The sequence below is a fragment of the Pelodiscus sinensis genome, chromosome 1, assembly GCF_049634645.1.
Source record: "Pelodiscus sinensis isolate JC-2024 chromosome 1, ASM4963464v1, whole genome shotgun sequence".
NCBI lineage: Eukaryota > Metazoa > Chordata > Testudines > Trionychidae > Pelodiscus > Pelodiscus sinensis.
The window spans coordinates 46717501-46730000 of record NC_134711.1 but is presented as its reverse complement, the minus strand read 5'-3'; the positions used below and the strand labels follow the sequence as shown (position 1 = coordinate 46730000).

The 12500-nt window shown below is 35.2% G+C and overlaps 1 long non-coding RNA gene across 1 annotated transcript in view; it reads right to left on the bottom strand.

Annotated features, from left to right (window-relative positions):
- Nucleotides 1-1246: 1246 nt before the first annotated feature.
- The window catches only part of LOC102445808 (uncharacterized), a 25743-nt gene continuing 14489 nt past the window's right edge, over nt 1247-12500 (bottom strand). Inside the window, exons 2-3 of the long non-coding RNA XR_012903959.1 lie at nt 6904-6945; nt 1247-4059 (exon numbers count right to left, since the gene is read on the bottom strand). This is a non-coding gene — a long non-coding RNA (uncharacterized LOC102445808). The remainder of the gene's footprint in view (nt 4060-6903; nt 6946-12500) is intronic.

Sequence of the window (12500 nt, the reverse complement as noted above, 5' to 3'; positions counted from 1 at the left end):
TCCAGTTTGTCCAGATCATTTTGAATTTTGACCATATCCTCCAAAGCACTTCATCCTGTTTACCATTTTTCCAGTTTATCCAGATCATATCCTCCAAAGCACTCGCAACTCCTCACAGCTTGGTATCATCTGCAAACTTAATAATCGTGCTCTCTATGTTATCATCTAAATAGTTGATGAAGAAATGGAACAGAAACAGACCCCAAATAGACCTCTGCGGAACCCCACTTGTTATGCCCTTCCAGCATAATTGTGAACCAATAATAACTACTGCCTGAGAATGGTTGTCCAGCCAGTTTTGCACCCACCTTACAGTAGCCCCATCTAAGTTATATTTCCCTAGTTTATTGATAAGAAGGTCATGCAAGACCATGTCAAATGTCTTACTAACATTTAAGTATACCACGTCCACCGCTTCTCCCTTATTCACAAGGCTTGATATCCTATCAAAGAAAGCTGTCAGATTGGTTTGACATGATGCTGTTACTGCCATAGTAAAACCGTAGGGTTGAATTCTCCTCAGTCTCATGAGCAATCAGTGGAGGCACAAGTCTTAAGTATATACTCTTACCACATACAGATTAGGTATACTTAGTCAGCTGTGGCAAAGGTTGAACTATGTCCTTTATCACTTTGAATTAATCTAGAAATTTATTTTCATATGACAACAAAGCTTAGAATTTTCCAACTAACATGTCTTTTTCCTCCTATTTTCCCCCAAGTGACCTATATAGTTAAACAATGGGAGCTAGTGCTGTTCTCTTAGGCTATGTCTAGACTGCAAGCCTCTTTCGAAAGAGAGTGTCTAGACTGCACGGAGAAATTTCGAAAAAGCGGCTTGCTTTTTCGAAAGAAAGCATCCAGTGAGTCTGGATGCTCTCTTTCGAAGAAGCCCTATTTACATTGAAGAACGCCTTCTTTCGAAAGAGGAACTTTCGAAAGAAGGCGTTCTTCCTCGTGAAATGAGGTTTACCGCCATCGAAAGAAAAGCCGCGTTCTTTTGAATTAATTTCGAAAGAACGTGGCTTGAGTCTGGACGCAGGGGAAGTTTTTTCGAAAAAAGGCTACTTTTTTCGAAAAAACCCCTGAGTCTGGACACAGCCTTACTGAGGAACATTGTGCAAATTCTTGTTTGACATGGGTACCCACCTTTTTAGTATGAGAATGGGTTCCTGGAAATAAATCTTTAGGTTTAAAAAGGTCTAGTTCAAGCAAATCCTATTTTCCATTATTAAATCTTATAATAAACCTATAGTCAAAATTCAGGTTATTGCATAGGTTCACTTGAACTTGGTTGTTTAAACGAACCAGAAGTAATACTAGAAGCTGTATGGTTTGGAATTGAAAATCACCTTCAAACTGTAGCCTAATATAGGCAAAGAAATCCACAAAAAGCTTTAATAGGGGAATTTGTGCACACAAAATATGTTCTAACATACCACTGCTGGTTCGCAAAACCAGCATTAACTCAAACAAGTAATTTTGTGGTTTAAGTCCAGCATTCTTTATCCCTCTATTCACTATGTTCCTGTAGATTAATGGTTGAAACTTCAGTATTTTGAACAGTCTGCATTCACTGAACAATTGGACCACCAGACTAGAGCTTCTTCACTGTATTTTCACATCAATGAGACATTCAAAGGAGTTCCAGATTACTTCTGTCTTCAGTTCCACTCACAAGAGTTCACTCTGAGTTGTAGACATTTATCTGACATGACTGATAAATTTGGGTGATTATTCTCCCCCTCTCTGGAGATCCACATTGATCCTAGCAACTGTAGATCAATTGAATAACATAAGACACATGGACAGCTGAGAGAGTCAGAAAAGCAACAGTGGTTTAAAAGCTCCTCAGTCAGCTGGCAGTGCAGCTAGCTTCAGCGTTGTTTAGATAGATAACTGCATTCATCAATGCATACATACAGAGCTAGGACTCATTTTCCATAATTCAATGTTTAAAAGTATATACATGCAACTTGTGTGCACATTTGTCATTGGCAGACACTTAAGTCTAGTCAGAAGTCTAACTGGTCATTTGCTCACAAAGTTACAAATCTGGCAATTGTAATTGTGTACGAAATTATGAAGTTCTGGGACATAATTTTAAGTGATGAAATCCTAGTGGTGGGTCTGTTATCAAAATAAGCATGACATTGCACCATTTTCAGAAAAATAAAAATAAAATGTACCTTATTTCTAATTCTGTTAGCTGTATTGAGGTACACAGCACTTTTTAGTACACTTAAAGAGTCCATATGGGGATCTATTCTGGTGTCTCACATTTGTTTATCATGCTTTCCAGTAGAAGTCTCTAAGGCTACATCTGCAGTGAAGCACTATTTCGGGATACTGGAGTATCTTGAAATAGCTATTCCGCATCTTTTGAGTGTGCCCATTATTTTGAAATATAACAGGCTCACTATTCTGATATCCCCATAAACCTCAGTCCATGAGGAGTAAGGGACATTTTGGAATAGCAATTTATTTTGAAATATGTGCTGTTTAGATAGTGCCAAATTTCGAAATAAGCTATTTTGAAATAAGATCAAAATAAGACACGTAATTTGTGTAGCTCAAATTGCGTATCTTATTTCGACCCCTGAGGTGCGGTGTAGACACACCCCAAAACAGCAGCAGCAACATAAAACACACCTGCATGTCCCTGAACAGTCAAAGCATAGGATTAACAAGAACTAACCTCGGAACATCCACAGAACCTCTGTGCCATGAAGCCCACAAATCTGTCAAGCTTTGTCTGGACTCTCCAGACAAGGAGGCAAATGGAGTACCAAGAAGGATCCTCTTCTTTAAACAGTGACACCCAAAGTCCATATTTTTTCTCCCTGCAGAGCATAGATGGTAATTGAAGTTTGGGGAGAGATGTTGGGGATGTGGTGCCTTCCCAACATTCCTTGTCCAAGGAACAGTTGGAGATTCCTCCCTGGCTGACTCTCAGCTGGGAAGGGAAGAGTGAATGGGATACATGATGCAAAACCAGCCTCTCCAGATGACACTTCTGAAACAGGTGTAAACTGTCCCTTCTTCCCTAGGCAATTGGTGTGTGAGTGAAAGTCTAACCCACACCCAACAATCTGTTTATTATTTTTTATTGTTTGTTTGATTATCTAGGGTGATTTATAAATGTCAGTCCTTTCCTTCACTTCCTGTGCTCCCTCCAGCAGCTCTGCAGAATTTATTATAGTCGCTAGTGTTGGAGTAACAATTATGACCCCTATGCCCAGTTTGAAAGGAGCACTATCTGCAGAAAGCTTTTCTAAAGTGCTGGTAACTTATTTGTATGAGCCCTCCCCACCATCACACCTCTATACAATTGTGTGGGTTCTAACTGCAGAATGAGCTTTGCCCATCTTTCATAGTGGGCCCAATTCCTGTGCCCTTCAGGACTGGGCAATGTGGAGTGGACTCATGTGGCAGTAAGAAGCTTACGTTCCCCTCACTGCCGGGTATCTGAAGGTCAAGACTGGACTTTTAATGTGTGAATGCAGTCGAGGAGAGTTACTGGATAACCTCAATCTTCCTCTTCTAAACCTAGATATAACTAAAAGAGGCACTTGATGGGAAGTCACATTAAATAACAGAGCCCCAGAAACTGGAGAAGGAATCCTATACAGAAAAGTCTCGATTTTTCAACCTCCGCTTATCTGACATTCCGCTTTATCTGATGTGCCACCTGTCACGTCACAGCAAGGGGCTCCAGGGATGCTTCACACCACGATGGCCTTGCTTTCTCTTTTCCTTTTTCCAGGGCTGGGCGGGAGCTCTGGTTGGCAGGTCTTCAATGCCTTGTTGTGCCTGTAGAATTTGCTGTTGGCAAAGTTGCTTTTTTCCTGTTTCTGGCAAAGCCATAAGTGCCTTGCCCTGTGTTACAGCTCAGGCAAGCCACACACAGCTCTGGAAAATCATCGGCGGGGGACGTGGAGTGGCGCAGGGCAAGGGTTGTGCAGCCACTGCAAGGCAGAGCCCAGGATCTTACTCCCGTCTGGGGAGAAATACAAGGGCTGGTCAAGGCGGCAGACACAGGAGGTTTAAAACTGGACCCTGCAAGGTATTACAAAGGGCAAATTTATAAAATTAAAAGAATTATCCATATTATCCAACATTTCCACTATCCGACTATCCTACGGTACTGTTTAGGTCAGATAATCAAGACTCTACTGTACTTAAAAGTGATCTCTTAATTGGATCCTACGCAGTGGGTCCCCTACTTCCGATAAAGAAATTCCAACTGCTGCATACTTTTTTTATTATTTATATATATGACAGAGAGAAAAATTACAGAGAGTGAGGGAGAAGTTAGAACTTAATCCTTGCTTGTGGAAAATGTGTTTCACCACATAGAGTGTAGTGTGAAGTCAATTACTAAATAGTTACTTATGTAATACTTGTTTTATTATAAGGCCCACAGTAAAACATTAGAAGTTATAGTGTCAATTTTCCATTGTTAATGTCACCTTTCTAATATCTGCATTTCATTGTATAATTATTGTATTATGATGAGCGGTCTCCTGTTCTCAATTAAGCACACAATTTCCTTAGCCTAAATGGGAATTCTGCTTACAGCTTGAAGAAAATGTATGGCCTTGTGTCTTTAAATTCCTGTTCCATTCCTGAACAAGTCACATACATTTACAAAAAAATGTGTGCTGGTAAAATAAATAGATGGAAAATGTAACTACTTAGCAATAAAATAATATTAAATGCAGTGTAAAGATACAATTTGTTTAAAAATATCCAAATGAAGAGAGCACATGCTATTTTGACTCACTATGACTGCTCAGTATTAAGTATTCCTCCTTATGTAATACAAATCTTTGCAAATCCTAGTCTACAGTAAGCTTTTAAAATGAAACCATGAATGCCACACTCATTTAAAAGATGCAGATCAGAAAACTGTGTAGGGTAGCTCTTATGAAAACTTTTGAGAATAGGAACCTCATCATACCAATGAAGATTAGAATATAGTCTTTTGTAATGTTGGCTATTTGATGGATAAGACTCAGTATATGTCAAGCAAGACATTACCAAAATATCTGTGACACAGAGCATCTATACTTTAACATTTTATTTGTGTATGTCCTTTGGGCCTTCTAATTAGATGATGCCATTTATTTCTTGTTATGGTTCTATTCCTGCATATTGTATCATATAAGTAATATCTTTAAAGTAATGTTTTTGAAAGCTGGAATATAATAGTGAAGACACTGATGGTTTCCTTGTAATGTGAGTATTAATGAGGGAACAGTTAAATGTGGGAAATCTTACATAAACTGAATTATTTCAGCAGACATGGTATATATTCCAGCCAGAGTACATTTAATATAATGGTCTTATGTTGATTCAGTTATCTATAACAATTGTTATAACTTACTAATGTGAATGTCTATACAAATTTAGATATTTTAATATCTGCTTTTTTAAGATCCACCTGTCACAGGTGGGTGGGTCAGAGAGCTGGTTACAACATCTTGACTATCAAGTTTCTCTAACCTTTGTATAAGTTAGTGTACTCTAATGGTAAGATCTTTAGAGGTATTTCAGCACAGCTAGATACCTTTAAATGTCTTGCCCTAATGCATCATAGCCAACTGGGAAATGGAAGAGAATAGGAGAGATCCAGCCCAGTTCATGCTCCCTCCATCTCTGGGGAGGGACCAGCAGTTCACATAGAAGTTGACTGATTCCTGGCTTTGTGCTACCAGAGCGTTTCCTCTATCCCTCACTGCATTCTTAGTTGTGGCCACATTTCTGCACATGTGCACTTCTCTGATTGTGTAAATGGGCCTGTACCAAGAGAAGGAATCTGGGCCACCTCACTTAAACTGGTTTAAATTAGGCTAAGCCCATAGAAGTCACTCTAGTACACTGATGTAGTACTAGTGTACATCAGAAGAGAATGAGGTCCATGTATTATTCTGTGTATTTTTGTGTACTTTCTATACAGTGTACATGGTAGAAAACTATATAACTGAGGATGGCAAACTCAAAAATATATAAGGATTTATAACAGTAGCAGGCAACCTGCAGTGTGTGGGCCATATACAAGACTATCAGAGTTCTACGTGTGGACCGCAAGACTTTTTGTTTTCCCTCTGGTATTGCTAAAGTGACACACATATTAACTGAGGTGCATGCTGATTGCACACAACATTGACTGTGAGAGCTATGCACTCCCTCTGCATCAATCAAAGTGCTGCTATGGTTCAACTGGCATACCCCACAAGTTCTAGGTACACAAGCACAATTAGCAAAACTACCTATATAAGGAACCATCTTACTTATGACAATCTTGCGGCCTACTGAGATGAAGGAAGGCCACTCATGAGGCCCACTCACTATCCTGGGTTACCCATCACTGATTTATAGTATTTTTGAAATATAAAATGATAGTTCATTGTTAATACATAGACTCGACACCAGAACACTTCTTCATTTTTTGTCAAATGGCTTTATTATTGGCATGTAGCTGGAGCAGAAGAAAAACATTCTAGCTCAGAAATGGTCTGTATATTCCCTACATGTTAGAAATTTTTTGTCCAATTTACCTTTTCCATGATTTCCCAAATGACACATGTGGTTCCCATTTCATTATTACTACTTTATCGGTCAGTCTGATGTTTGAAGTATATAATTGCAGTGCTTTTAATAATGTATGTATTATTCAGGGTGCCATATTTTATGGGAACAGCAAGGCATACTGTGTTGGGATACTAAGAGTATTCCAACTGCAATTAATCATATTGTAACTCTTTAATACTAATTTCAAATTAATGATAATACATTTAATAATTAAAGCCTTAATCTTGCCATTAAATCCATGAAAACAGCCTATGTAGAACCCGCTAAAGCTAATATGGTTCTGCATGGAAACAAGGGTTCTCGTACCTGGATCTTGTTGAGGATCAGTCCCTTATTGATGGATTTTAGCTGCAAAATTAGAAAAGCAGAGGTAAGATAAAAGGAGTAGTCCTTGGGCAAGCAGTCACGTTTATTTGAAGGCATGAATTTCTAAGGTAAGTAAGAATTTGCTATGTTGTCTCCAACATTTGTAAACTGCATCAAGATACTAGGTGCTACAGTCTAATTTTTCTAGCATTTTGCAAAATGATTCTGTGCGGATATTTTGTATTATGTTTACAGTCTACTGATAAAATGACTCCCTTGTCTTTGATTCACAGAAGATAATTTTTCCTCTTCTGGGTTATAGTTACTCATTAGCTATACGGCAGACATTTTTTAATGTAACATTGAGTTATGGTGACCAGAGGGCAAGTGTAAAAAACTGGGCCTTTTGGGGGAGTGGAATATAGTTGCATATATAAGACAAAGCCTCCAATATTAGGATGTCTGGTCATCTTATATAGAATCCAATTCAATGTTCCTTGCACAAGAAAATCTCCAACTGACTCTTCTTATTCAAAAAATACTGAATTGGAACAGTATCATATCTCAGTAACTTCTTGTTTGTTTGTCATGAGTACATACCAAAATAACATGGCCACTTATATTGGGTCTTTCATCAATATATTCAACTATACAGTAGCACAGTTTACAACACTTTCATTACATGTACTAGCTCACTGAGATCTCTGTGAAGTAGCTTGACGTTATCAGGCCTATTTTACAGAAAAGGTAAATCGAAGCCAAGAGAAGTTAAATGACATGTCTAAAGTCATTCAGGGTATGTCTACACTACAGAGAAGATCCAAGCTGCTGCTGTTGATCTTCCAGGGTTCAAATAAGTGGGTCTAGTGAGACACACTAATTTGAACTGAGAGGGGCACTTGGGTTGATGCCGGTAGTCCTGCTTCTATAAGGATTAAGGGAAGCTGAAGGGAGAGTGTTCTTCCTTCAACTTCCTGCGGAGTGGTCAGCACCAAAAGTCGAGTAAAGGTACTTCAACTTCAGATACACAAATTAACGGAGCTGTAATTGCATATCTTAATTTGACCTTGTCCCAGTGTATACATACCCTCAGTGAGTCAGAGACATAGTAGAAATAGAACATGGGTGTCTTTTGCTCTAAAAAAAAGCTCTGCAAAGAAAATTAAGGTTAACAATTTTGAAAAGTACTTTTTATGCTGAATGCATATAATGAGTATCAAAGGGTGGGTAGGTCAATCAGTCATAGGATAAATAGTCGTTATAGCCAAATTATCATTTTAAGAATGGCAAAGAAAATACATATAAAATAGTTTTCTGCAGTTAAAAAAAAGGTTTTAAATACTTATTCTATTTCCCAGTTTTCAGTGGTATTGCATTAAGTGAGAAACCTCAGTCAGTAGCTCCTGCATTTGCCTGTTTCTGGTGTTAATTATCTTTTGTTTGCCCTTGATAATCCTGAGGTTGGTATGCAGATAATGAAGGCTGCAGAATCAACTCAAAGTGTAAAAAACAATGGCATTGTCAATTCTGCATCACAACACTTTATAAATTATGAATGTTATCCACATTAAGAAGAGTGGTAGACTTTTAAAATTACTTCCATGAATAGATTAAATTACAAGTATTATTACATTTCATTTTATTAAGTGCATCTTAGTAGTTATTAGAGCAAATGAACATGTTCTCTCAATTACATAAAAACATTAGAAGTAAAAATTATGCACAGACACTCCCAAATGCATAATGTGGCATTGTATATTAATCACCCCAAACAATATTTTTCAGTTTATATGAAGACAATTATTACCTATTGAACAATAACATTGTTATTGGTTTATTAAAATTCAGTTCAAAGAATTATCTTTTTTGATAAAAGCTTTGATTCTTTTTGGATATTTCAGTAACTTCACTTCTTAGAAAAATGTAAGAGACTTTAATTATTTCCTTTTAGTAGTCTAATTATAATAAGATAACTTTATCATATATCAGACTTTTATATACATTGAGTAAGACAATACAACATGTACTTTGTATGTGTTAAGGTAATCTAAAATACCGTCAAGTTTATTTTACTTTTCAGCAAGTGATAATTTTTTTCAAAGTTATATTAACCCTTTTAAACTATTTTCAGACATATTTATGTTTTTGCTACAAGTGCTGTAAGAAAAAACTATGCATTTATGTGCATGGAATAATATACTTTTTAGTATAGCAATTAAATGAACACAAACTGAAAGGATCTGATAATGCATCTATTTAAATAAACTTCCACTATATTGAATGGAAAAAGGGCTGGACTATAATCAATATAGAACCATTGTTGCATTTATGTAGTCATGTTGGACACTTGCATAGCAATTTAACATCAAGATTTTCAGCACCTTTTTTCATTCTCAAGTTTCTGTTGTGATATATTATGTGCATGCATCATTGTGTTGGCACTTAAAACGGTTCTAATATTATTTTGGATGACCATATAACTTTATATCAATAGGTTCTGTAGTTCCTAACTTTAATCTAATTAGACATGAGAAATTCTAGGAAATAATTCACGTTGTAAAGTAACATTTTAATGTAATTTACAAGTTTTTAAGCAAGATCACTAATCATTAAAACCAATCATTTTAAACTAATATTAGCAGTTTTACTTCTAGACAAGGCAGAAAACATTCTCATTTGCTTCTGTTAAGCTTTTCTTAAATTAGTTTGTATTTAACATATTAGTTGTCAATATCATTGCTAGTCAGTGTCACTATACAAAATACTGGTGCTTGTTGGGTTGATTATTTTGGATTGCAATTAATGACTCATAATTAAGATAACAAAAATAAATCAGAGATGCCTCTGGATTATTTATATTAAGTGCAGATCAGAGCCAATAAATCTGCTTTGAAGGCAAATGCATTAATCTGAATTTGTGAGTCAAAATATTAAAATGCTAAGACATATCTCCTTTATCATATGAGTCTTAAACATGCATTATGATCTGTTTGATTCAGCAAGAAGATTATTTAAATGTGCAAAATTACGTATTCCTAGAGAATATGAGAAAGCTTCTTACTTTTCCATGGAAATATTTTCATGTATGCACCTTTAGCACAGACAGACAGCAAAGAATACACTGCCTCTTAATATTTAATTGTCTGTCAGACTTTTAAAAAACAACTTTTTGTCATTTATTTTGTCCTTTTGCTTTCTAGTGATTGTGGAAGGCTGAATTATTAACTAAAGTAATTCAAAGGATGCATGTGAAAGTATATTTAACAGTGGCTAGTTAGAATCAGTAAACATTCTAATTGGTTATTTTATTAAAACATTTAGTCCTATAATTAGACACTGCTTATGTTAGCCGTGCGTTGGAGAACATGAAATGAGTAAGTGATCTTTTCTGGCTTAATGTTATTAACTAAACAAAGTAAGTTAGACTCTTCCTCATCATTATATCAGATTATAAATGCATGAGTAGACATTGACATATACATTGATTTGGCAAAATAAAAAGCCTTTTTAGCTCCAATTAATTCTCAGTTAAACCGTCCCAACAATGGTGTCACACATACAGCACCACTAAGTTATCTTTAAATCTGTCTAATTTCCTTAATTCTCCCTCTCACTATTAATAACAATTCAGACATGAAAGTGTTAACATTTCCTTTTAAATTACTCCTATTTAAGAAGAAAAATCATATTATTTTCTTAATCTTTCTAATTCTATTCTCATAAGATGATCTTGGATTTGTTCCTTTAACACTGACTCTTAGTACAGTCCTGATTTCTGTATTAATGAATTGAGAAGATGGCATGAGGCTCTTAGGTAAGTGCTATAAACTCAGTCATATGAATTTGTAGTAAAGAAGAAATAGTATTTTGTTCATTCTCACATCAATGTTACTTTGAAAGGTAATTAGTTAGATATTATGTAGGTAGCACACAAAAGATCATGTAAGAGTTTGCAATCTGCCTTTTGATCATCACAAGAAAAATTTCTACTGGGAAATGAAAGCCAGACATAATTCACTAAAATTACACTGAATGCCCTTTAATCAATACAGATAAATCTAGTGTTTGTTGTTAAATCGATCTTCTCCTTTATAGAGATACACTGTCTTGATTGTTTTAGGGATAATTATTTCACAGGGAATTTTTATGATGATTAGCAAAAACTAGACAACAGTGAAGTTGACTCCGATCCATTGAAATACTGTGGCTTAGAGGGCATTTGTCTCTTCTAGTTTGAAGCGTAGTGTTATCAATACTGATTTATATCATTTCATGCAATGATGTTTTCCTGAAACAAATGGAGTGAAGCTGATTTCACTTCAGAAATAACAGCCTCTGTGTTTGTTTTTTCTTTTATAAAATTGTCAGCTCTTGCCAATATAAATATTCGCTGATTCAGACTTTCCCTTCCTGCTTTTATCACTTAGCCTGATTCCTTGACGTAGATCATTTTGAAAAAGTCCAGATAAACTTTGGTGAAATATAAAAATGTTTAGACTAGAAAGACAAAGGTTGAACTCAAGGCTTATTTAAAGTGATGCTGCTGAATTATTCCTACACATATAATAAAACAACTACAATGTCAAAGATTTTAAAAAGTCAAAAGTTTTCCATTTCAGTTTCCATTTGTAAGTTAAGACACTTATATATTTGTATGGTTTTTACAAATCACCCATCATAATCGAGTACAGCAATTAAACATATAACAGAGAGAAAAAAAGAGAGAGAGAGAGAGAGTAATGAGTTTTAATATAATGAATTAGACATTAAATGCTCATAACGCTATTTGGAAAGAAATTAAAGCACATTACTTAGAGAATGTACTAAATTTTTAGTCAAATAATAAAATTCATAATATTTATGTGAATGTATAAGTGGATAAGAGATATGAGGGTTTATATTTTTGCATAATATATTCAGTCATTCATACTTTTCATTAATAAGGATATGGCAAATTATCTAATTCGCTGAATATCCTGACTAGATTCTTTTTAATATGAGAACTGAAATTAGCAACAGTTCTGCATCTATGCAAAATGCTATAATTCTTTAATGAATAACATAATAAAAAGTGTTTGTTTTTTAAATTATCATTAAAGCCTAATGTCTAATACTAGGTGTTTCTTTCCTTTAACATCCATTTCAGTAGTGCGTGCTTTTAAATGAGCACTTAGTATTATTCCTTAACACATATTGAAGTAAGAAGGAAATAAAGTTTTTAGCATGTATAAGCAGAAAGCATATTCTGTAATTGCTTATTAACTGACTGCTCTAAAAGTGAAAATTTATTTTAAATGATCACTTCAGAAACATAGCATTCTCTATATTTAATATTGTTTGTGTGGTCACTAGAAAAATTCTACAGTTATATGGAAAACAGTTGTTTTGGCAAATTGAAAAGAGTGACAAGAGAAACATGAATTAAATATAACCTTTTAAAAATAAAACCCTATATTATATTAGATACTTGGTATGTATTTACATCATTAAATGGTATCTACTAACTATGAAAGCCTACAGTTTTTGGTTGAGATGTAACTTTTTTGTTTATCTTGGTTTGTAAATAAGAAATTTCACGTATAAATGATTGTGACTTT